Source organism: Phalacrocorax aristotelis, chromosome 15, assembly GCF_949628215.1.
Source record: "Phalacrocorax aristotelis chromosome 15, bGulAri2.1, whole genome shotgun sequence".
NCBI classification, from domain to species: domain Eukaryota; kingdom Metazoa; phylum Chordata; class Aves; order Suliformes; family Phalacrocoracidae; genus Phalacrocorax; species Phalacrocorax aristotelis.
Genome location: NC_134290.1, coordinates 11,549,987 through 11,575,821, shown reverse-complemented (window position 1 = coordinate 11,575,821; position 25,835 = coordinate 11,549,987).

Sequence of the window (25,835 nt, the reverse complement as noted above, 5' to 3'; positions counted from 1 at the left end):
TTTCCTGCCTCCGTAATGTGCAAAATTATTTCTTCCCACATAAGATTGGTGGGACAATAACCACTTCGGTGATTTGTTGGGATCAGAAATCACAGTGATGGTTTGCCACATAAGCAGATACCACACAGTATGATCTGTGTATGTGATCTGTGTCTGGACACTGATTTTCTCTCCAAAGTAAATCTTCTAGTCCACTCTACTCTCTGGGTTGCAGCTTTGGGTGTTGTTCTGCTAGGTCTTTTCTTTGGCCTCTCTTTTCTTTTTTGCCCACCTTCTTCCCCACATTTGCAGTGCTGTACAGAAAACAATAAAAACCTTGTGCTCTTGGATCTCAGGCTACCCATTTACCTGTCCTTCACTCCTGCACTAAAAGAGGAAAATCAAATATTTTTTCTCACATCAGTTTACTTGCAATTTAATCTTCTCTACTAATTTTAACTTGCGCAAAAATTTCACAGACAAGCATGTCTAAGAAATATCAGGTATGTTTTTTGTTTTGTTCAGGCAAATTCTGGCGCTCACTGCTCACTCCATTGCTGAAGTTGTAAGTTGACAATATTGCTGGGCTGGTGCACCACCATCTCTCACTAGATATTATAAATTTCAAATACTTTGAAGAGAAAATTACAGCTTTCTTACTGTTGGAGAGGAAATGTGTGGGGAGTACAAGTTTTTTGAACACACATATTAGGAGGTGGATGAATGACAGGTAGACAGGCACACAAGAGATGGCTCTTATTTTCATGACTGTTGCAAGATGACTTGCAATTTCTACAGAGAGGGTTACACCATCCTGCTTTGTTGGAAACCAGTTCTTCTGTTGGTTTTCTTCAAAGTTTTCTCTTCAATCTAAATACTTTAAGTCTGGAAAGAGGGGTTTTGGGGACTATACAATACAGGCCTCTAGCACAAAAGAAGTAATTGCTATGCTTGTAATTTTTCTTATATTTTTTTTAACTTTATTTTTAATGGTCTTATTTTATCCAGGAGTACTGGATTTATATTTTTGGATCTGTTCATAACTTCAGATATGACTCCGTGTATGACTCCAGATAAGTTTCTTAACAGCTTTGTGCCTCAGTTTACTTCTCAATAACAAACAATGTTATTTATTGCCATTCTTGGACATTTGCTGAACTGTCATTGGGAAGTGCCCATATAGAGTCCATTGTAGGTTTTAGAAGGCCGTAAGCCCTTCTAGCTGAGTGGCGACTTATTCCTTTCTGCCACCAGAAATAAAGGATGTCTCCTTCCTACTGCATCTCAAGGACCTTCTGTTTCTTATTACCACAGGAAAAATCCACAACAAAACACAGAAATGACCCCAGTCTCTTGAATCCTAGTGCATTAACCAGACCATAGCCTCTGCCTTCTCCACTTTTGTTTATTTCTGTAGTTGTGCTCTGGAATTTATTTGATTTTCATTGAGTTGTTCATTTGAGTACATCCTCATGCTGTGATCTTCTCCATGCCATTGCTTCCTTACCCCTTAAGAACTCAGCAAGGGCAGGAGCTGGCACAGACGTGGCAGTGCAGATGCAGGTCAGTTACTTTGCCCACGTTTAGGCTTTTCTTGCTCTTTTGTGCTTTCTTTTCCACTCTGCCAATCATTCAGTCAATGTTTTTATTCTGCTGTCTAGTCTTCCTTTAGTGAATAACTTCACTATCTGCTGGGTTCCTAATAATTCACTGCTTTTTTATTTTAATGAAAAAGCACTATTCTCTTGATATCAGGCCTCCCAGAGCTGGGAGCATGCAAGCCCCTTCTCATCTGCTTGTTCTCTGAAACCCATATTCCACAGGGATTCTGTGATCTATTATTATTCCCCCTCTGCCTCTGGTGCTGCAGCCGGTCTTGAAAGGAGGCCACTTGAAAAGAGAGAGCAGCAGCAAATATGGCTTATGAATTCCTGGCACATTGCTTTACCCTGAAGGATATATTAAACAATAAGCGTTTTTTAAACAAAGACCTCCAGTAACCTCACCACAGGCACTGACTCTGCTGATATATTATTAATTTTAGGTACTAGCTTCAAATTATCTGACTGAAATACTGCTTGTCTGCTCTTAATACTTGGTCATCGGAAAGATATTACCTCTTTCAGAAATGCTATAAACTTAGGTTTCTCTAAGTAACTGTAGCTCAATATTCAGCACAGGAAACAAACCCTCTCATTAAAGCCCACAGTAACAATCATGAGAAGAATAAGTACTATCCAAAATTAAAAATGGTTAAATATGAAGAGTCACATTGCTGGTAAACCATAAACATATTTCCGTTTTCACACTAAACATGTAGATAAATTACTTTGTCTTAAACTTTCCTCAGACTGTTACACAGAACTGTTGTGTTTGTTTAGACTCTTACTTATATTTATTTTCCAAAGGCCATAAACATTCATCATTTATCTCCTAGGGATTGTGCCAGGCATTTACAGTAGGAGAAATGGGTTTGGATAGTAACTGTAAGATGCTGCATATAATTATAAGGTGGGATTTTAAAAACCTTTGGCTTTGTCCAGACCATGCTCCTACAATACATAGGGGTTTTTCTTGTCATTTGAATATTCCCCATTCCTGTGTTCAGGAGTCAAGACCCCTTCTAGCCACCGTCATCAGGATCGGGTCTGGACTCCCAGATCTGTCCCCAGGGTTAACTGGCCCCATGCGCTTTGTGGGCAGGGAAGCTGTGGCTCCGTTGTTGGGGAGACGGATGGTTGCAACTTCAGCCATGTTATAGCCAAGGACGGAGGTCCCTGGGAGTTGCAGGGTCTCTCCGATCATAGAGTGAGAAGTAAAAGGTGCTTTAGCAGATTAAGCCTCATTTAAAGGTGTTTTTCATGGCTGTGGAGAATGGCTGGCTTTATGGGGATTTTTGGATTGAGAGGCAGAAATTTCTCAGAAGCTTGTGCTTTTCAGAACCTAGGGAGGAAGGACTGCTTGCAAATTGCTTTCAGAGACCACGCTGCTCAGCAATTTGAGGAGAAACCCAGGCAACAACTCAGGAAGAAGTAAAGGGGGTTGAAACCTTTCTTTTTTAACTAATGTGCTTGGTATCTGGTGTGGGGAGGAGAGAATGGAAAGTGGTATGTGGGAATACCAGGGTGAAGTCCCATAGGAAAGGCCACAAGGTTATTTTGCCCCTTGGATACATTTTGTAACACTTCTGGCTTACAAATAAGCTCCAGACTTGCGGTCTTTGTTTCCTGGTGGGGGAAGGAGGGACAGGAGGGCTTGCAATTAAGCACAATTATGATACATGACATAATACAGCTTTGTAAATTGAAATAAGCCCATAGCTGCAATAGTCTGACCAGCTGAATTTATAATCAATGTGAATAATCCCTTCCATAAACAGCCAAGCAAGGCTGAATTTCACTGAGTTAGCCTTTGCACATGGCTCCAGGGGGAAGGCTTGTCTGTGTCTATTGTAGCTGGGTGTAGTTTTTTATGCTTTTTCCTGAGTATGACTATGCTAAACTGCTGTCTTTCCAAAAGGTCTTCTGGATCATAGCCCTGATATTACTCTAAGACATAAAATGCTCTTTATTTTTAAAATACAAATTGCAAACATACTTCTAGCATGATGAATGGGACTCAAGAAAATAGGTTATATTTCAGGACAATTTTAGTTGCCCTGGATTTTAGGAAGACTAAGTAGGGCCCTGTCCTGAGTCTGTGTATTCATCAGTGTTACCTACAAAAAAATCCTCCAACTGTGCCACTGGAGCCACATCACAAGATTATAATCCTATCTGTGATATTGTTGTGTCTTTATTTTGCCCATTAGGTGGAAGGAAGATTATTTCCTTCCTTTGATGTGTTGATAAATATACCGTTAAACAGGTTTCTGAATTTCCTTTCTGTTAAGGAGTATCGGAGACTTCCTTCATGCTGTAGAGCTGCTGCTAGCTCAAGGTTCCCTGTTCCTTTGCAGCCCTGAATTGCAACTTATCCTGTAGTGAGAAGAGGAGAGTCATCATATCTCCATGCTCATGGGGGAGTAGACAGTCTGATCTCTTAATGGGTTTATGCTGCAGTTACCAAAAGGATGTGTATGCCTATCTGCACGCAGAGTTAAGGAAGGGTTGTGCAACTCACATTCATAGCGTAGACTATAGAACCAAACTTTCCCAGAGTTCAGTTGTGTCCCAGGCCTGTCTTAGTCTTAGTTGTTGGTGCTTCATTGCAGTCATTAAACTCCTACATTTACGTGCTGAATAGGCTCTTAAGTTTCACATTTACAGTGTGGTAATTATCTTAATCATATTATAGTATAGAAGAAACTTCAGTGAGGAAAATAAAACCATACTGCTCTTGTTGGGCAAACTTTATTTCCTTTAATGTTCTGTGTTTGTGTCTTATTGCCTGGACCTCTCCTACTAATAAGCTTTTAATGACTGTTCCCACTGATATCATAGCAGCAGATTCTTCGCATGCTGTCTTTGTTTCCTGGAATAAAATCAATTAAGCTCCTTGTCTCTCTGACCCCATCTTGTATTAAGGTTTAGCACAACAATTAGGAGCACATTATGGCATTCATTCTTTTATCATTTTGGTTCTGCAGACATTGCAGCAAGTCAGGAGTCAGTGCGAAGATTAACTTAGATGCAACACAAGGTAGTATGCATATTAAAAGTCTTCAGTGATCTAATTACTATACTTATATGATTCACTTTTGCAAAAGTGATTTAATGAGCCTATGACACTTTTCAACAGCCTTCTTGAATTTTTTTTTGTGAGTATTCCAATGGACAAAGTCATAAATTTGTGGCAGGCAATTTTGAAGATTTTCACAGACTTAAAAAATGGAGCTGTTGCAAAGATGCTTCTGGAATGCAATAAAGTATTTCCAATATTTTATTTACAAATTAACTTAAAGAAAGTTGAGCATTTCAGATGGAAGTTTTTCAAATATGAGTTTTTGCAGAAATCTAAGATTTTTTTTCTGTCAAAACTGCTTCAACCTATTTTTGACCAGCTTTAGAGAAAATGTTCTTCAGTTACTATAGCTAGTGGCATGATCACTTCATTGCTGTAGAGGAAATCAGCACTCCCCTTTGCATTCTTTTTTAAAATTCCTTTTAACTTTAAGCAGGTTATGGGACCTAATTGATCAGCTCCTGCAACCTTTTGCTGCTAATTGGCTAGATGTCAGGTGATAAAGGGAACAATATCAGTTCCCATCATTTCACAGGAGACACTTTGTACTAGATATTTCCTTTTCTCATCAAATGCAGCACATGTGGTTCTATTGTAATAAGTCCTGTGAGCAACCAGGAGAAGAAAAAGGGTAAAGGAGCATCTGAATTTAGTTGGTTCACTTGTGATACAGAAAAGTAGTCCTGTCCTACAACTATCAAGATTTAATTAAAAAATGAAAAGAACAGAAACAAATTGAATTGCAAACTTAGTCATGTTATCATCAATTCTGCCTTGGCAGTTTCTAGAATATTGAATAAATTGCTGTACTTGCTGTGATAGCCTCTGTTGAAGACTTCGGTGACATTTCACTTTGAAAAAGGAATTCATTGTTCCCCCCAAATGTGATGTTCTGAAAGTCAAATTTCCCTTTCATGTCTGTAAGCAAAATTTTCAAAGAATTTTTCAAATAATTGGACAGAGCTATTCATAGGACTTAATTTTCTTCAGAAAACTCTGGCTTTGTTTATGACTGGAATATGGCTTGTAAAAATGAACAACAAAATGTCTGGATTACAGGCATGTCTTGCCTCACTTACTGTGAGAAAACTGAAGGCTAGGTTTAAGTTTTTTCAGTTTTCCATGGCAAAGGGCAACTCTTTTCTCAAACCACGTAGGGAGCATGCCCAGGGTGGGATTATGAATCAGAGTTGACTCTTCCCAACTTTGCCTCTACCATCACTATCTTCTGTACCTGCAGCAGTCTGACACAACTCATTGATCCTGCTGTACCTCCTAGAACACATAGGCCATTACCATGAGAAATGGATGGCAACAGGACACCAGTCTTTGTTACTCCATCACTTCCCAGCTCCTATTTTCAAACACAAGGAGACTAATGACCCAACCCCTGGCCCCAGTATAGGTAGCAATGGCAGAAGAATGGGGACATATCTGATAATTTTGGGTAAAGGACTGTAAAATACTATACAAATACAGGGCTGCATTCCTATTCCAGACTGAAACATGAAAATGTTGTCTTTCAAAGGGAAAAAGTAATCTCTGTGAATGTCATCTGAGACTGACAGCTGTGCTTCTGCATGCCAAGGGTGGCTCTTTTCCAGTTTGGATTATGGAGTGATTACCATACAGCCTGGTCTTAAAATATTTCAAAACAGAGACTGACAACAGACCTACAAAGTGTCTGAATCTCTAGTACTTGTAGAAATGTTGTTTGGTTGTACTCAAGAGCAAGCAGAGATGGACATGAAGTCTCTTATCTGAATCCTGAACAGCTCTTGGGAGACTGAAAATAAGGGAACTATGAAAATAATTTAGTCAAATCTTTCCTCAATCAGTATTTTGTTGGATTGGTGGTCTTCTGCCTAGAACCTCTATGAAAGGAGCCAAAAAGGTACGTAGGTGACAGGAACACACTTTACTGCAGTATAATTGACTGTGAAATTTTGGCTAAATGTTATATTGACTGGTCTAGTCAATATAGTCCAGTGTAGTCTGGCTATCTGGGATGAAGTTTTTAAAAGTACGGAGCTTTTCTATTTGGGTAGGCAACATTTTTTCAAGTAAAGAAAGAAATGCTTTTGTTGAAAGTAACTTTTGGGAAGAGGGAAGAGTTTCCTGACCGGCTTCCTCTTTCATATGCTTTCGTAGCTCACTGCATCAGAGAAGATGCAGCCTGGTCCCAGGTTGGGTACTTAAGTAGGCAGCTGCCTGCCTTCTCAAACAGCTTGCACAGAGTCAAGTTATCATTATTTCTAAACAGGTATCTGAAAAGCCTTCTTGCTTAGGCTCTGACACACACTCTAATTATGAGATGGAACAAAGAAACAACTCAGTGTTTTAAAGAGGAACCGAGTTGTGATTATTCTACTGATGCTAAAACTTGCTTTGATACAATAACATCCCACATTACAGCTACTAAAATTCTTACAGGGCCTTAGAGTCTCCTAAGCAACTGCACTCTCTGCTAACAGGAAGAGAATTTCTGCTCTAGAGAGGTGCAGAAAGAGCCTTTGTCTCTGGTGGTTGTTACAGTAGCTGAAAAGAGAGTAAAGAAAATTGAGATTTATATTTTAACAGTATTAAATATAGAGGATCTAGTGACAGTAAATAGCTGAAAATTGAAAACAAGGAAAGATAAATTAATTTTGTGGCTGCAACAAAAGCGTTATTTTAACACTTGTAGACTTGAGCATACAGCTGGAAAAGAATAGTTTGTGACTTGCAACATTAAGGACATTTCAACAGTTCATGGTGTCCAAGAACCGATGATCAGTTCAGAAGATCCTGCTATGCCAGTACAGAACAGTTGATGGAATGACCTGTAATTCTCTCTGCATCCTCCTGTAATATTTAAATCCTGCTTATTCTTCCATGGGTGATGACGTTGTTGATATAAATGGGACTTTTTTGGCAAGCTCCACCTAGTATAAACCTTTTCTTCTGTCTTATTTATTCTGTATATTTCTGCCTTCCCACCCCCACTCACATCAGAAGGCCATCATAGAAACTGGATCACTTGTTATCCTGTGGCAATTCACAGTTTTCATGCAAGGCTTCTCTATACAGTATAAATCTTTTTGTTTTCCTTAATTAACCTTAAATGTTTTAAGACTGGTTATTTTTTAAGTCCCTTGAAATGAAGTGACAACTATAACTGTGCTATTCTGAATTTTGATCATTATATTTATCTAAAAATAAAAGCCTAATATGAGATTCATTTAGAATTGTGCACCTGGGGAACCTCTGATTACTGCTTAGAGTATTCAAGACTATTAAAATATTCACAGTGAATATGCCTCTTTCTAGTTCCTTGCACTGAGGGAGAATTTGAACTACTTGAGGATGGGAAGGCAGTAAGTGTGCTTACTTTCATGCCACAGCACAGACCTGGCTTACTTAGGAGGACAGTGTGTCTTAAGGGGCAAGATCCAAAACCAAGAAGTCCCTTTCGAGGCATTTTAGCTTGTGAACTCATCCTTCGCCTAAGAAAGAAACAATTTGGTCATCAGAGCAACCCTAGCAGCAGGGAGGGAGCTGGTTTTGTTAAGAGAACCTTTTGCTGATGCAAGAGCTTTTACCTATGCCATAAATTCTAGGCTTGGCCTCACTACCAACCTCAGCATCACAGTTTTAAAATAAACTTTATTTCCTGCAGGATTTTTACCAGTCTCTTTGGAGTTCTTTCTTACAAAGTTTTCTGCAAATCCACTGAATGTGTTGTCCTTCCCATGAAAATGCCAGTGTATATTCATGCCTTGAAGGACTTGCCTTCTGAGTTGTTCTCTCTTATTCAGTAGCAATATGAAGCCAGAAGGATCAGTACCAGTTTGATATGTACTAGCTGCAAGTGAAAGCTAGGGCAATAATAAATGTTTCTTGTCTTGTTTTTAGTAAGACTAAAACCATGCTCATATACCAAAATAGCAGCTATTATGTGATTGTGGCTGAAGAAAGGCTAGAATACGTGTTGGGACAAGATGCAAAGAATCAGTCCAGAAGAAAATAAAACAGTCCAGAGGAAAACTAGGCATTTAGAGGGGAACTGTGTGTTGTAACACTTTGTGCATCTGTCAGAGATTGAAATGAATTCAAGTTCACACTGTACTGGATTCTTATTTGGCAGAAGTTTTTTTGGCTTCAGTTAAGTCAATACAGGGTTTAGTATTTGGCCCTGTATAACTTGAGTTCTCTTAATGCAGCTTGAGAACTTAAGGAAGTCAAAGGTGTTGCCATTTTCACATACACGTACCATAACAGCGATGGAAAAATAATTATTTATTAAAGTCCCTTTTCCCTCCCTTATTTAGGCACTGGAGAGAGTTAGAAAAACTATTAAAATGCAATAAAGTTCAAGCTGAAAAATATAAACTAAAGAGCTGAAACATAATTATCTGTTCCTGCAAATGATGCACAAGCAGCACGTAAAGCTACCATATAAATGATACGAGTCATTTGATAGTGTATGAGGACACTGAGGAAATTTAGATACAGGACCAAAATACACCCTGATGAAATGCCACTGACATTAATGAAATTGAACTCAAAAAGAATTTGTCATGTATAGCAGTCCTAATACTCTGTAGGTTGTAGCCTGTATTTTTAACCTGTCTTAACTAAATATCAGCAACATGTATGCTTTGTACTTCAAGACTAACAAATCTGATTTTTGAAAAGCTGTTGGTTAAAATGGCTTTTCACGCACACATACGTGTATACATAAGCAAACAAAACCATAGTTGTGGTCTAATTACTACTGATGTTGGCTAACCTTGCTGTTGGTAGGAGAATAATTGCGTTAGAGCCTTCCATCATTTCTCTGGAAATACTTTTTTCTTTCCACTGACTGCTCACCTTTTCAGCCTAAATATTTATTGGTTTCAGTATCGTCGTGATTTATTTCTATTTGTTTTTAATTTCCTTGTGCAGTGTTTCAAATAGTACCACAAGCTATGAATGGCTTGGTGTTAAATTATGTAGAGGTGCCACATTGCTCTTGAATGCATGTTTTTGATGAGGTTATTAAAACTCTGACAATACAAATTACCATAGCAACAAAAAACATAAATTCACAGCCTATTCCAACCTCTGGAGTATGAAAATATTTTAGAGCACTCAAACACTTTGCAGCATAGCACAGCTCATGTGGCTTGGCTTGCAGTTCTTCACTGTGTCCTAAAATATATCAGTATTCATTGGTCCTCGATCTTGCAAACAGGCAAGAAGTCGTGACTTTGTTCTTTTTTTTTTCAATGTGGAGTATTTGATCCAGCTCAATTCCTTGCTGATGACTTCCTCTGTGACCTTCAGGTGATTTTGATTATGGTACTTACACAAATAAAGAAAGAAAAATATTTCTCACCAGGATGGTCTCTGTTGGTGATAGTAGAGTGGGGCTGCAGTTTTGATTGCCATCTAACGGCTAATGCAATAAACTCTCTTTTTTTTTCAGTGTTTTAAGAACTCTGTTTTTGGAGTAGGCTTTGTTGTGCAAGATGCTGTAAAAATGTTGTAAATCCTTATTTTATAAAAAGGTAATAGATAGAAGGTCTCAGCACAGTGCTGGAATCCAGGGATTTTTGCTTTATAGTAATGGAAAAGTTGAGGGTAGAACTAGGATTAGGAGAACTGCTTCCACTTCCCCCAACATATTTCATAGCAGTTATTTTTACTACTAATTCTCATCTGGTGATTGTAGCTAATTCCATTGGCACCTATCCTTTATGTGCTGTAATACGAAGAGCAGAGTTAAAAAGCCACCTTTTCTCTCCATGTCCGTATTGACATTGATATATATTTCAAATTATTGTGCAGATCAGAATGACTTCGTTGGGCAAGATAAAGTATGTATCCTTTGGAGACAGACTGAGAAAAGAACACAAGTTCCTGCATTTTTGATACATTTCTGGTTGTTGATGCAAGTAGTTTCACTGAAGTCTACGGCATAGTCATAGAAGAAAGAAGGAAGTGATTTGGCCTAAATTCTTATAAGAACAGGAAAGCAGTGGGCATTATTTCATGCCTTTGTGTTTTATAGGTCAGTGTTGTATTCCAGGGTTTATGGGGACATTAGATGGTGACCATATGGTCTATTAAGGTAACCCTACTGTTTCTATCTAATGTTTCTGTTGTGAAATCACACTGCATCTGGTAAATTTAATCTAGAAATATGTCCCTAATTTCCCAAGACCTCTCTTTCTGTACTGATGTTTAATACTATAGCCTATATAATCTGCCTGGCAAAATGATTCTTTTTTTCATTAAAGCACTGTATTCTTAACACTGCATGTGTTTGAATACTCAGATATACCATTCTGGTTTCCTACCTCTTATAAATGAACACTCTGTCCCTTTACCAGACAAGGACATTAAAGCTATCAGCAGGTAATGAGTTTTGCCTCAAGTTTGTTCACTGGCTAAAATGTACAATATGAATAAGCTTTACGGTTTGATTTAGTGACATATATACTGCAAGCAGTAATGTGTTATGATTCTTCTGGTTCAATCATAAACAAGCAAATAAGACTCAGGATTCAACAGCAAAGTACATTATTTAGAACCTGCATAACCTGTTTTTATACCTGAATCTAAATATAGGTCACATAATCAGATTTATTTTATGGAAAGAAAGTATTAATTTTAAACAATTTATACTATTTAAAGATTTTACGTAGTTTTAAACTGTTTATTGCTTTATTAATAGACTGTAATTCAATTTTGGAACAAATAGCATTCTTAATGTGCAGAAGCTATAACATGGAAGATTCTGTTTTACAGCTCTTTTTTTTAACTCCTGTATCTAAATATCAGCAAATAACAGAATAAGTCTCCACTTGTTGAAGACTGAAGGAAAGACTACCTGAGACAAAGGATCTATATATAGTTAGAACTAGTGATGTGTTTTATAATTATAATAGTTACAAAACTTTCAAATTCCTTTTTTCCCAACACTTCTACCTTTCAGTGCCAATGTGGCACAATTTTACTAAGTAAATAATGTCATTCTTATCATAGCTAGAGTTCAGCTGCACGATACTCTGTTTAATCATCAGTAAAGGATTGAACTTGTTCTTTTATTTCCTCTGCAAGTAAGAAAGCAACGGAATGTTCCATTTCCTTTGCTCTCATTAACTTGCAGGAACTGTCCAGAACCTAACCTCTTCTGCAACACCATGGGAGAAAGAGTGGCTTTTAAGCCAAAATTCCAGTTGTCTTATTAGCAACATTAAAAAAAAGAATTTTGTTAGTGCCAGACTTGTCATAAACAGTTGTGACAATGCAGGAATTACTCTGTTATTTCTTCCCCTGTATCAAAGAACTGAAGCATTACCCTATCAAAGCAACTAAAATTCTGATTAAGGGTTTCCAAAGAACTAAAATGAACTCTGCAGTGGTTTTAAAGAACAGAAGGTAAGAAATATAAAGCTACAACAAGGATTTTTTTTTCTTTTAAAAAGAATCTGGGATAAACTTGAGAAACTACAGACCAGCAAGTCTGACATTTGTCCTGGACAAAATGGTAGAAAACTATAATAAACAGAATTGATAGACACCTAGATAAATATACTGGAGAAGAGACAACATTGTTTTTGTAGAAGGAAGTCATATTTCACAAATCCATTAGAGTTCTTTGATGGAATCAATAAATACGTGGAGACAGGTGATCTGGTTTGTGCTGCATTAGATGGATTTCCAAAAAACTTTCAAATAAGATTCATCATCAAAATTTTTGAAAGTAACTGAGCTGTCATGGGCTAAGAGGAAGGCTTTTTCTGTGCGATAGCTGCTTTAAGAAGTAGGAAACAAAGGATAAATGTCCAGTTTTTGTAACACAGAGAGATTATCAGTGGGTCCTCACAACAATGTGTTGCAAATGGGACTAGAAGTGGTTGAACAGCAAGTTGAAAAGATTTTTTCTGACCTAAACAGCTCCCAATGGAGGACAGTATTCTGAAGTAAGCAGCATAATAGTGGAATAATTTAATTTGTTAACAGAGTAATTATCCAGAGCTGTGACTACTCAATGGGATTATACTGGAAAGCCACAGAGAAATGGTTAACACCAAAGGATCTGTCAGCTGTTTCAGTCACAGACCACTGCAGCATGGTAAATCAGGTTCTTTACCATCTCTGAGGGTTGGGTCTTTCATTCCCTCCCTCCCTCCCTCCCTCCCTCCCTCCCTCCCTCCCTCCCTCCCTCCCTCCCTTCCTTCCTTCCTTCCTTCCTTCCTTCCTTCCTTCCTTCCTTCCTTCCTTCCTTCCTTCCTTCCTTCCTTCCTTCCTTCCTTCCTTCCTTCCTTCCTTCCTTCCTTCCTTCCTTCCCTCCCTCCCTCCCTCCCTCCTTCCTTCCTTCCTTCCTTCCTTCCTTCCTTCCTTCCTTCCTTCCTTCCTTCCTTCCTTCCTTCCTTCCTTCCCTCCCTCCCTCCCTCCCTCCTTCCTTCCTTCCTTCCTTCCTTCCTTCCTTCCTTCCTTCCTTCCTTCCTTCCTTCCTTCCTTCCTTCCTTCCTTCCTTCCTTCCTTCCTTCCTTCCTTCCTTCCTTCCTTCCTTCCTTCCTTCCTTCCTTCCTTCCTTCCTTCCTTCCTTCCTTCCTTCCTTCCTCCCTCCTCGCCTCTCCTCTCCTCGCCTCTCCTCTCCTCTCCTTCCCTCCCTTTCCTTCCTCTCTCTCTTTCTCTCTTTTTCTCTCTTTACTTTCTTTTCTTTCTTTCGTCACTATTCCTACTTTAGTGTACATTATCCCTACTTTGAGCCAGGTTGGCGCAGGTATCTCCTTAGATTCCTTCCTTCCTAAATTATGCTATTATTCTGTGGTTAAGGAAACTGTACAGAGGGAAGCAGAGCTTGACAGAATTGCATCATTGGTGCCAAAGCAGGCCTTATGGCACCGGTCTTTCGTCAGTTCTTAAGAATTAAGTGCTTTTTCTGATTCAACTTTAAAGAATATATAAATATCAGTTTTTCCTCAACTGAGTGGTCCTATTGAAGCCTGTCAACATCTAGAACAACTAACTGGACTGCAGACTGGAAAAGCTTTTGAAGGGAAGAAATTTGTCTTTAGCCTCTGGGGTTATTTCTATACTGTGTGTGAATACTGGAAAGCACTGCTGGTCCCTCCAATCTCATTTTCATGCTGGTGCAAGGAATGAAATAATCATAAATTCTGAATCAAGTTCATAGAACTATCTCTGAATTTAACCCCTATCCAGACAGGAAAGGTGACTCTCCAAGGGAGTTTTAACTTTATTTTGAATTGGATAGGAATGCTCAGAAAAGGTTTATCCAAGGACCTGTGCTGTGGGAGAAGGTGGCAGCTGACTAAAGGGATCATCAGAGAGAGACCTGATGGTGGAAACAGAGGTTAAAAGGAATATGATGGTACTATATCTGTGAGGGGAATCATTTCAGAGAATTATTTGACATCACAAAGCACTTTATTTTCTTTCCTCCACAGTAAACTTGAATGATCTTAATGATAGAAAATGAGATCCAGCAGGTGTAAACTACAGCAGTTAAATATTCATGAGTGAAAGTAGAAGCAGGAACTGAATTTAAGTACAGAGGTCAGTACGGGGTAAGATTCTTCAGGGCACTGAAGCAAAATAGCTGTCAGACTGCAGTGAAGACAGTGATGAAAAGACAGCTTGAAAGAAAATGGTAATGGTCAAAGTCAGCTTATAGGTAAAACTATGAGGAAGAGACAGATTGAAAAATGCTCTTGAAGTGTGGCTGAACCATTTCCAGGGATACGAAATTTTGTGCCAGAGACTTCAACAGAAACACTGGAGGAGAATCCAGATGAGATATGAAGACGTGGAGGGGCTGATTTCTGACCTTCTGCACATTTCCTGAGACATTTGGTCACTATTGATAAACCTGTACCCTCTTTGCAAGTAAGTGTCCAAAACAGATAAATTAATAAAAATTCTGAAGGGTGGTTCTTCTCCCTGATTTTCTTCTAGGGAATGTCACTAGGCAAGGAAAGTGATCCAGTGCTAAACCAGTGAAATCAAATATAGAAAGTATGAAAAATAAGCTGGAAAATTCAAACTGAGGACTGGCTTTGTGACATAATTTGAAGAAACACTTGATTTCCTCATAACAGAACAGAATTGAATCCACTGAAGTCTCAAATAGTATCTTTGTGTGTTAGAGCAATTTGATGATGCCTTCTAACAAGTGGCCGTTTCAAACATTGCCTGCAGAAGTCAGGATATCAGACATTGCCGAAGACTTAATGCCTCGAAAATAGCAAAAATTCATGTAACGTGGCCTAGCAACGCTTTGTAAAACCACTGCTTGGTACACAGTAAATCCGGGAGAGGTTCTTGCTCCAAACATATGATGGCAGTATGCATTTCTGTGCCGTTATGTATCTGAAGAGCATAGGCTGGAAAAAAGTAACTTTAAAAATCTCCATCAAGTTGACTAAGGATCTAAGCTGGGTGTGTGTCAAGGAAATAAACACAATTGCTTTCAGTTATAAGATACGTCACCATCCAGTAACATCTAGTTTTAAATAAAACATGGCATAGATGCCCTTTACAGCACAGCTTTTTATTTTTTCATGGATTGTGAATCCAGCCCTTTGTACCCTGTAGCAGCTGTCAGATGTGTTCATTTAGTTCTCTTCTTGGTATCCAGCACCACACCCTGTCTCATCCTCCCCAGAACTGTTGCATAAGGAATATGGAACATTCCAACGCTTCATGTTTAACTTGAAAAGGAATCATTAGTGCATCTCTGGATATAAGACTGTGATTCAAATATTTTCTTCCTTTTTGGGTGTATCTGACACAAGCAGCATAGCTAAAGTTTTGAAATGCTGAAGTTAGAACTTCCAACCCAGGCAAGGTATCGGGGGAGGGTGGGGTTTCTCTCTGCTCCTAGAAGTTATCAGGACTTTTTCATTTCATCTACAAGTGTGCAAACTTCTAACCTTCCCCTTCCACAAACTTTTAGCCAACAGTCCTCAGTGTGCTACAATGCTGGGAAACTTGGCCGCACAGACAAAAATCTTAGTCTAGACTTTTTAAGCATGTCTGCCAGGCTCCATTAAAAAAAAGGTGTAATTTTTAGAAAATAGCTTCCAGACTGCTCAAACTAAGCTCCCAAATCAACAGCTATTTCAGAAGTTTAGGCCTTTGGGTAACATATTTGGGCTTTGATTATTTGCTCTTGGTTTGGGGTTTTTAAATATTTTTATATAACAAGATATTCAGAAACAGGGAGGAGGTCTCCTAACTTCCTCTTTCAGCTGAAAAATTTATGAACAGAGAAAATGGCATCAGAGCTATTCACTGATCTGCTTTATGTTTGACCAGTTTTTGTATTCTCAACAAGATAAATCTGGATTTTTGGTATTGGTTATAAAGATGTGCTTGAACGTATCTTTGTCTTCCAAGTAACTTTCTTAAACCTTGAAATCACTTAAGCTGTTTCTTTACCTTGTTGGCTCTTTGTCTGTTTGGGGTTTTTAAATAGTTGTGTGTGGTTGTTATTTTTTTTATTAGAGCAATAGTATCTTAGTCTAGCTGAAAGTATTGCCTGGTGTTCCTAGCTCTTTTTCTGCTAGAGGATTTGAGAGGCTTGCAGAGAACTGTCTTTGTTCAAAGCACGCCTTCAAGAACAGCAGTAAACATTGCACCATACCATTGCTACTTTACTGAGACATTGTCTTCATATAGGGAAAAGCAGCAAAGACAAAGAACAGCTATAGGGTTTTTTTTTTCTCATTCTTTTGAACAAATTTAAATAATTGAACGCAGAATTTCCAGCAGCTAATCTGAAACCATTTGTTTGCATGATAACTCGCTTGCTGAGCTACTTCTGGGAATTCAGGTCTGCTGGTAAGATTCATAATTTGGGTATATTTTCAAACAGTTTCATGTTCCCTGGAATGAGGGAAAGTAGTCCTGACTTAATGTGGAGTGACTTGTAGAACCTATGAGACCCCCATTAGTGGTGCTCTATAATTTTTTTTCCACGCAGGGAAATTACTTTCAATTATTCAATGCATGCCATTCTCTGGATTTGTTTTTACCAGTTAAGGTTCAAATGCGATGATGATGATGGTGGAACAGAAGCATGTGAATATAAGTAGTATGTTTAATTACCTGTCTTGTCTGGGGATGAACACCAGACCTGAGCTGAAATGAAAATCGATATTGTTTTAAAAATATAACACATTGCATAAGTAGAGTTTGGATAGTAGCTTGAGCATTACAGTGTGTGGTAGCAAGCTAAATGATTGCAAAAGATCAAGATCATTCTTTAAGACACTGCTATCTCAAGTTTTTTTACCTGAAAGTAGGGCTAGAAGTTGCTACTATTCCAGCCTTGGGAGGACTGGATGATGGGAAAGCTAATTAAAAGTAGCTTTAAATATGCACCAGTATTCAGAAAACTAGTGAGTGAGCTACAGAAATGGTTACTAACCACTCAGCCTATTCCAATAAAAAATGTCTTAAACAGTAACAGTCAGTAAAAAGTAGGCAGACAGTACAGCAAGAAAAAATCTGAGGCCTCTAATCAGTAAGTATTTGTTTAAAGATCCTTAGAAGGTATAATACTGAAAGATATGCCCTAGGGGTACTGTTACAAGAATGATTTTTACTCAAATTTCTCCGATTGCCCTGGGGCACTAATATATGCCTTCCCCCAAAATAGTGCTGTAGAGAGTTGGATTCTAGTTTCAGTTCAGTGGGTATGCCGGGACGTTACCTTCTCAAAAGGCTTTGAATGCCAGCTTAAGAGTGGGGTCTTCCATTCCTGCAGTTGCAATTTGAAACAATTTTGCCATTTTTGCATTTGAAAATACTGATGTTAAGCACATTCCAGGCCTGTATGTACATCAGAGCCTTCATAAGAAACCAGAGTTGCTCTCCAAAGGCATGAGGAACTGTATTTGCAAGGATTAGAAGGACTCAGGGGTTGTTGACAGTGTCATTGGGTTCAGTTTAAAGCAGTCTTTTTCATCTGGTAACCTTATGTAGTGCGCATCCACAGTGGAGAGGAATTCATTCACTAAATGTTAATACACTAAAGAAATGAGAAAAATTGACCCTACCCTTGAAAGATCATTACAGAAAGTTAAATCACACTTTGTATGACATCTGAATGTGCTAGAAATGAAGCTGTCATTGAGTGACTTAAACCAAGAAAGTGCTAGAAGACTTTCTGGCTCTCCTGAGATGTCAAATATTACTTGAGACTATTGGCTTTCTGTTACTGACTTTGGTCTAGACTGGGCAGTGTTTATATATCCCAGCCCTGGTGCCCAAAGCCCTAAATGCGTAAGGATATTCCCTCTGTTTCTGACTTATTTGTTCAGTAGGCATAAGTCTTTGGCATCCAGCTCATACACATGATTTAACGAGCTCTGTGTAACCTACCAATAAGCAAATATAGTTAGACCAGTTCTTTTGCTTCCCCATTTAAATATTATGGAAGGCTGGGGAAAGAAATGGAGCAGTTATGACAAAATTTTCAATCTGTTTACATTTTTGGATGAATGTTAGTTAGATGCAGAAGCTTGGAAACACTATTATCTTCTAAAGTATATACTGTTCCTAAGGATTCCCAAGAATACTGTTAAAATAAATGGGACTTTCAAGAGGAAGTTTTAGATAAGAATAAAATCTGCTGGGCAGGGAACAAATCAGATGAAGAAAATCTATTGCCCAATTCTTCAAAATTTTTGTGAAGCGTAATTGGATTATTTTTCCCTACCCTGATAAAGATATTTGGTGCTCTCATTTTGCAGTTTCCATCAGAAGACTTTAAAACACTTCTAGGAGGTGAGTGTCATTGCCCTATTCTTGTAGAAAAGGAAACTGAAGCAGGAGGCGATAGAGTGACTATTACCAGGGTCACACTGGAAATCACTGTAGAGGCAGAGGGGGTATCCTGATTTTCCCAAGCCCAGATCAGGCTTTCGTCTACTGTGGGTTTGCTATTTAGGTAATGGAAGCCAGATTTACATTGTTATAAATCTCTGTATTTGTGTAGGAATTAATGGAGATGTGGCACTTCAAAGCACCTGAGCATCTGACCACAAGTTGTGATACTTGTTTCTATATGGAACTGATCAAACTTGTTTTGCCTTTAGAGCAAAAAGTAGTAGTTAACTGGGAAGAGCGCAGCTGTGGCTGGTCTTTGCTACTGTCCCTTCAGAAGGGATTCTCACATTGAATTGGACCCTGCAAGATAGAGTAGTTACTCAGGGCTTCTTTTTTTACTGAATTCATATTTTTTATAAAGTTCAAACCAATCACAATGTGAACTTGGAACCAATATCACGTTTCTTTTGTTCTGTCATCTCTGAAATGTCCATCACACCCTTGCCAAAGCTATATGACGTGCAGAGAAATTTTCAGATACATACCTATTTACGTATATCTGTATTTCTTTTAAATATTTTTCTCTTTTTGAAGAGAGTTTTCCCTTACAGATATGAAAACCCATGTAAAAGTACGGAACATAATTTTGTGTTCTCTCTTACCTTATTAATCATGGTTGGATAGATGTTTTCTATAGAATCAGCAGATTTCTTTTACAATAGAGGCTTGTTAAACACATAATCATGCACTGATAACAAACTGATAACCAGGACTAAAAATTACTCCTGACCAAGGATTAAAGACCAAAGAGACATAAATACTTCTTTTGCTAACCTATTAAATGGAATCTCTTAAATAATGCCAGTAGAGGATACAATCTAAATAAATTTTGTTGTAAGAGCTGTGTTTTAATCTTGCGGGTAGTTGAGACATTTAGGGTGCTGTATGGGGAGGATGTGTCAGACTGGCCACTTCTTGTGGCCTCTGTAGTCCCCAACACAAGCCAAAAGTGGCCCAGAAGATTAGCACCATCCTGGTAGATCACAGGGGAAAAGATAATTATTGAGAAATGAGCCATGGATCTTTCTTTCATTAGATGGCATAAAAGTATAAGCCAAGCTGTATATATCCTTACACAGCTCTTGTGATGTGTGATTCCCATTTTCTCTGTGAAAATTGGAAAGAAGGACAGATGAAATTATTTGCCCAAGTTTACACAGAATATCTGAGTTTAACCAAGGAGTTTCACTTGGATCTCTTAATTCTCAATCCATACTGTATCCAATTTCCTATCTTAAAGGACTTCAAACTTTAGTTTGGTAGGACAACAGGTACTCTATATAATTACTATTTACTGGTAATCAAAAAATAATGCAGGATATTACATACTGTAGTACTTTCTCTAAAGAGATCTTCCTCCCTTTGCACAGCTCTGGCTGAAAGCTGTGTGTTAGACACCTTCTCTCCCTGCCTTGCCCCACTGATCAAAGGTACTGCTCCAGAATGAGAAACTCACTGTTTTACCTATTTTGGAGTAGAGCAGCTGAACTCATGTTGTGTATCAGTGGAAAAAGCTACTGCAATAATATCATGGTAAGGAAGTGGTGTCCTTCTCTATGAGTGGAAGCTTTTAGAAATTTAGACTGTTGTGCAGGAAACAAAAGAGGTGGTTTCCATAGCTACTTACATTTCATCATTAAATTGCTCCTGGGAAATACTGGAAATCAGGGGGTTTGTCCTTCCCATAACCCTAGAATCCAGTACATATAGTGTACTTCTAAGACTAAGCATAAAAATATTAGATGCTTTTGTTTACCAATCTCAAGTTTTCTGGGAATGCATCAAGAGCGCATGACTGAAAGCAAAACAGGAAGGATGCAAATGGCTGGGCAGTTTTTCTTTAAAATTTCATTATTTTTCAGCAGTTCAGCATTATTTTTAAGTAATTCTTTTCCACGAGAAAGCTTTTCACCTGAACTGTGGCCAGTGGGATCTCCGAAGGCACCTGCATCTACAGTGACAGGAAAATAAATTATTCTTGTGGCAAAACATAAAAGATGCGGTAAAGTCCAAGATAGTATAACAATCTAAAGATGAAATGTATTATGCACCATTTATATAGATCATTATCACTAGAGACTTAGTACTTTGGGGAAAGATTTGACGCCCTTTTTTCCTGGAGGAGAGTCTTCTCTTGCTGGCATGATGCTCCCCTTGAGAATGCTTACACCTTTTGAATGACTGAATATGCTTAGAGATAAAATAATAACCGATTACACACAGTGCATTTTTATTAACACTGCGGTAATGCAGGTCACCTTCAAAAATAGATTCCTTTTAGAAAACAAGGAGAACAGCAGTCAAGCTATGATTGTAGGCAAATAATTATCTTAAATGCCTACTGTCTATTTGGTTTTTATAGAATAATATATTAGAATAAGTCATCTTTTAATGACACTGAGGGAGGTTGGAGGTTTTCAGATAAGAGGAAAATGTTGGTATGCAATTTTCAACGAGGATTTGTGAATTATTCGTAGTTCTATATAATCCTTGATCTCCTTTGTAAAGTACTGGGGCTAATACTGTTAGCCCTATTTTACAGATAATGAGGAAGTGGCATGGGAACTTAATAACATGCCCAGGAAGTTCAGCCAAATTAATTGATAACATACGATATCAAAACAGAAGTGGATTCAGCCCTCACAAATCCAAGCAGGCAGGTTTCCAAAGCCCCGCTTAATTCTGATGAGAAACTACATCTATTTGTACAATTTCTGCAAAATGGATTTATGGTTAGAGTGTATTCTGCCTCCATTTCTGTCTTCATGTACTTATGGTGAGCACAAATTCATAGATTTGGTTGTCTTTTTGCTGCTTTTGTCTTTTGGTTGTATTTTTAATAACATTAGTGTCTCAAAGAAAAACAGCTGCAGCCAAGTGGGTAACACACAAATATTTGGGGAAATTCTATGACAGCAGTACAGAAATGCATGCTTTTACCATCCCCTATAACATTGTTATCCTGTTGCACAGCTTCTTGGCATCACTGTTTCAGAAACGGCTGTGGAACAAATTAATAATAAATTATTGATATTGGCAGCTGCTGTGCAATTTTTCCCAGCTGTTACTCACATTTGGACTTGCCACATTTCTCAAATTCTTTTCTAATTTACATAAATGGCAGAATTTATCATAAAGACAAACAAGATATTTTTCCACACCCCTTTGATTTGAATACAAGAAAGTGCACTCCCATCCTCCCTTATTTAAGCCACAAGCTGATGCTTTCCTGCCTACTCTAAAGCTTTAGTATGTTTCCTCCTATCTCAGGAGAGCTCTGGCCACCTCTCACATGTCTTATCCCAGTGGGAGATTACTGACATAAAGAAGTTGAAACAACAGAAAAGAGCTGAATATTAAATCTTATTCGGAGAGTGTAAACCATCTAAATAGCCTTTGAGTTGTGGAAATGGCACCCGCCACAGTAACTGGTATCCTGCTTGCCTTTGATCTAGCGTCTACTCAGTCTTTTTGTAGACTTCAGCTCAACTCACTTGCTCTCATGAGTTTCCAAAGAAACTATACAGGGCTCTCACTTTCAGCCACTTCTGTCAGTAGAAGGCAGTAGGAGGCTCAGAGTCGACAGATCGTGCAGTTAATTAAATGAGCAACTTAGTTGTTGTATTAAAGAAGAGCTGCAAAAACTCGAGCCACAAGTTTGGAAGGAAACTTCTGGGTTCAGGTCTGAAATTCACAGTCGAAATGAAAAATGAGCTTCAACAGTGTTTTAACTAGTCTTCAGCTGTAGGTCAGTCCTAGTCACAAATGAAAACTTAGAGCTATTTCTCACAACAGAAAACGTGCCAGGCTCAGAGATAAGTTAACTTATAATTAGGAGACTGAAGACAAGACCAAGGGAAATCTAAAAGAATTAACAAGAAAATGCAAACCTTCTTAATGGTGGGATTTACCTTTTTCTTGGTTTACTGAGCATTGTTATTCAATCTGCAAGGTGTGACCAAAACTTAAGTTTAAAATCCCATGATAATCTTCTATGGAGATGCTTGCAAAATCAGTCTAAGTGAAGTTTTTGCAGCGAAACTGGAGGTTTAGTTTTCCTGAGAGGTAATCAAGTCTCATAGTTCAGACTGGGATTGCTGCAAAAGAGCTATTCTCAATTGCTCTTGCTCTGCCTGAAAAAGCCCCTTATCTTTTTACTAGGGATTGTTGGGGTTTTTTTTGTGTAGTCTCAGTGATGATTCCTCATTACAAATGCTGTCAATATTGTGTTAGCATATTAGGCTCCTCTTTAAAAGCCCAGCCTTAACAAAACACCCTAGTGGATAGCTTGCTGCAGATTTAATAACGATTTTTCATTGCTGGATGATTTCTTCTAACTATATTTCTTTTGAAGTGTTAAAGTCAGTGATAATGTTTCTTGTGAAGTTTCAGAAACATGGGATACTGCAAGAGCATCCCCCTCACCTTACTGACTTCTGGTTCTTAGAATACTGCTTAGTGCTTTCTTCAGCTGTCACTGTGCAATTTCACTGTGTGTATGTCAGCTGTGTTTCCAGCAGCCTCCTAATAGGAATTCAAGATCTAAGATGTGGAGAGCATGTTGAGAAGGAACAAGAGTAAGTGTTGCATATTGAGTTTTGAAGTCATGGCCATAGCAACCTTCCAGGACACCTCTGGACAAAGATATGCAGGGGTTGCTGGTGAGCGGGCCAGGTCTGGTCCACTTCGCAAACACAAAGCTGGTCACAGAACTCTGTTGGCTGGTATGTTTCCAGATCCTACTGTGTGTTACTTTCTCCTATTCCTAACATTTGCAGATTGCATTTATCCTCTTAAACAGTTCATTATGTTAACGTTAAGTTCTCTCCCGGAAGGGGATGGAGAGAACAGGTAGCCACACACACCTCCAGGCAGAATCTCCCATTGCTGTAGATAAATGACCAGCAAGGACTGGCAGTGAGTGAAGAGCAACGAGAAAAGCTCCCCCTCTACAGGGGCGAGCCTTCTGTCTGCTGTTCCTTGGGGGAAAGGGCAAAGAAGCAGGGATCCTACAACCTTCATTTTCCAGATGAAGAGTTGAGCTCTTGTGGTACCACCATGTCAGCTTGAAGGTGACATACAGGAGTGGCCCATACATAGAGACTTCAGGATGCATTAACCTAACCTGCATCATATCCTCAGATTTTTGGCTCAGTAGCGGACAGCTGATGACTCATTCAATAGCACAGACACTGGTTTTATTGATTTTTTTTTTAATCCTGTCACTTTTAAAACTATCCAAACCTGACAGAATAATGAAGACCAGATGAAAAGGGGTGATGGAGCCAGTCAAGCTTCCAGGGTGCAACAGATCTTCTTTTGACTTAGTGCTGTTTTGATACTTTGTGCTGGTAATTGCAAGAAGCATTTGAGTTACAATTTTGCTAGTCTTCTAGTTCCAAGAGATTTTTCCACTGATTGAATCTGTCCTTCCTCCTTCTGGACAGAACTAATTTGTCTCCACTTGTACATACAGACATCTGAGCTTCCATCGCCGAGATTTGAATACCATCCTTGCTCTCCATTAGGGTTTTTTTGGTGTTCTTATTCCCTGGAGAGTGACCGGATCATTTCTTCAAGGGCTAGGTCTACCAGATGAAAGCATGCTTTCTTCTGCAGGAATCATGCTCAGGACTTGCTCCCCATCAGATAAAAAACCTTCAGTAGCCCATCTTCTTACTTAAAATACACCTCCTTGCCTGTTGTTTATGTTCCCATGTCAGGCGATTCCTTTTGCCCCACTGTATTTTCCTTTTGCTTTTACCTATACTTATCTCTGCTGAAAGTACCTTATTAAATCTAGGATGCTACTTTCTGCTCTCAGCAGGGGCCCATCCTGCTGAGCCTTGTAGGTTCATGCCTATAAATCTGAACTTTCTGGCTGGGATCACTAAGCTTGTTGCCACCAGGACTTGGCTCTCTTTTCACCTGACCTTTATGTCTCTGACTGTTTCTTTGAAATTGTGCCTCTTCTTCCATGCTCAAAATAAAGTACTTTTAATGTCCTTGGGGTATTATTCAAGCCTGCAATCCCAAACTCATTTCTTAACTTTGTAGTACAGGTCTTCATCCTCAAGCTAGCTTTGTTTGGAAGGGATCAGTTTCTCTCTCCCTGATCAAAACTGATCCTGACTCTTTCTCCAGTCCTGCTCATCCAAGTCAGTGTAATCCCATAAGCAGCCCACAGACAGTTATGCAGCCAGATGTTATTTTCTGAGATGCTAATAAAACAACACTCCATCAAAGTTATAGTCAAGTCTCTGCTCATGAACTAGTGCAGTTAAGTTGGTAAAGCAGACACAAGATTCAGAAGAGAGGGACTATGAAATCTGTTCTCAATATCTTTTTTTTTCCAAAGTTCTTTGTTGATGTTGAATCATGCAGAAGGTACCTGCTTGAAAACCTTTTGTCAAGTATCATTTCAATTTTTGCGTTAAAGGTAACTTGGTTATTTCTGTTTGCTGGATATCTGTGTAACCATGGGCAAAACCAAGTGAGCGTCAAACGCTTCTGTGTGTTCCTCTGTAACACTGACTGACTCTTAGAGCTGTACAATGAATACCATAAATTATGGTAATTAAGAAGTATGATGTTCTGGAGATAGCTAATCACCAACAGAAGGAACAAAACAAACCCCATTCTATCAGAGAAACATACTAAGATCACCAATAGGAGATGCTCATGAGAGCGTACTACTCCTTGGCCTGCTGCAGGCCATTTAAAGAAAGTTCTGTTACTGCTGACCAGAGCAGGGGCTTCCTTCTGCAAATGCACCCATGCACCATGTGCCCCAGGCTTGCATAGACCCATGAAGGCCAAGGGTCTCCAGGGGCTTTACCTCTGAAATGCTGGTCTGCTTCTAAATCTGATAGGATTGTTATCCTTCAGAAAGGCAGGGTTTTTCTTGTCTTCCTTAGAAGCTTTCTCTCTGCTTCCCCCCCTTCCCCGTTTTATGATACTTCAAATTAGCTATATATTTTAAAGTTGTTTTCACGTTGCAATTTTCTAATCTGATGGATCTGGGAAGGTGGACTTGGACTTAGTGGATCTTTTCCAGTAAAAGGCTTTCTGACAAGCTCTGGGTACTGCATTTATGTCTTTTAATGTTTCTGTTACACTTTCCCACCTCAGTAAAAGAGCAGAGCTCCAGAATGTGGGATGCTGTACCTAAAGCTAATAGGATTTAGTTTATGTCCCAAGGAGATTGCTTTCTACATCAAAGAAATGTGGTTAGAATGGACCTCTGGGGATCACTAGTCTAATATTCCGCTCAAAGC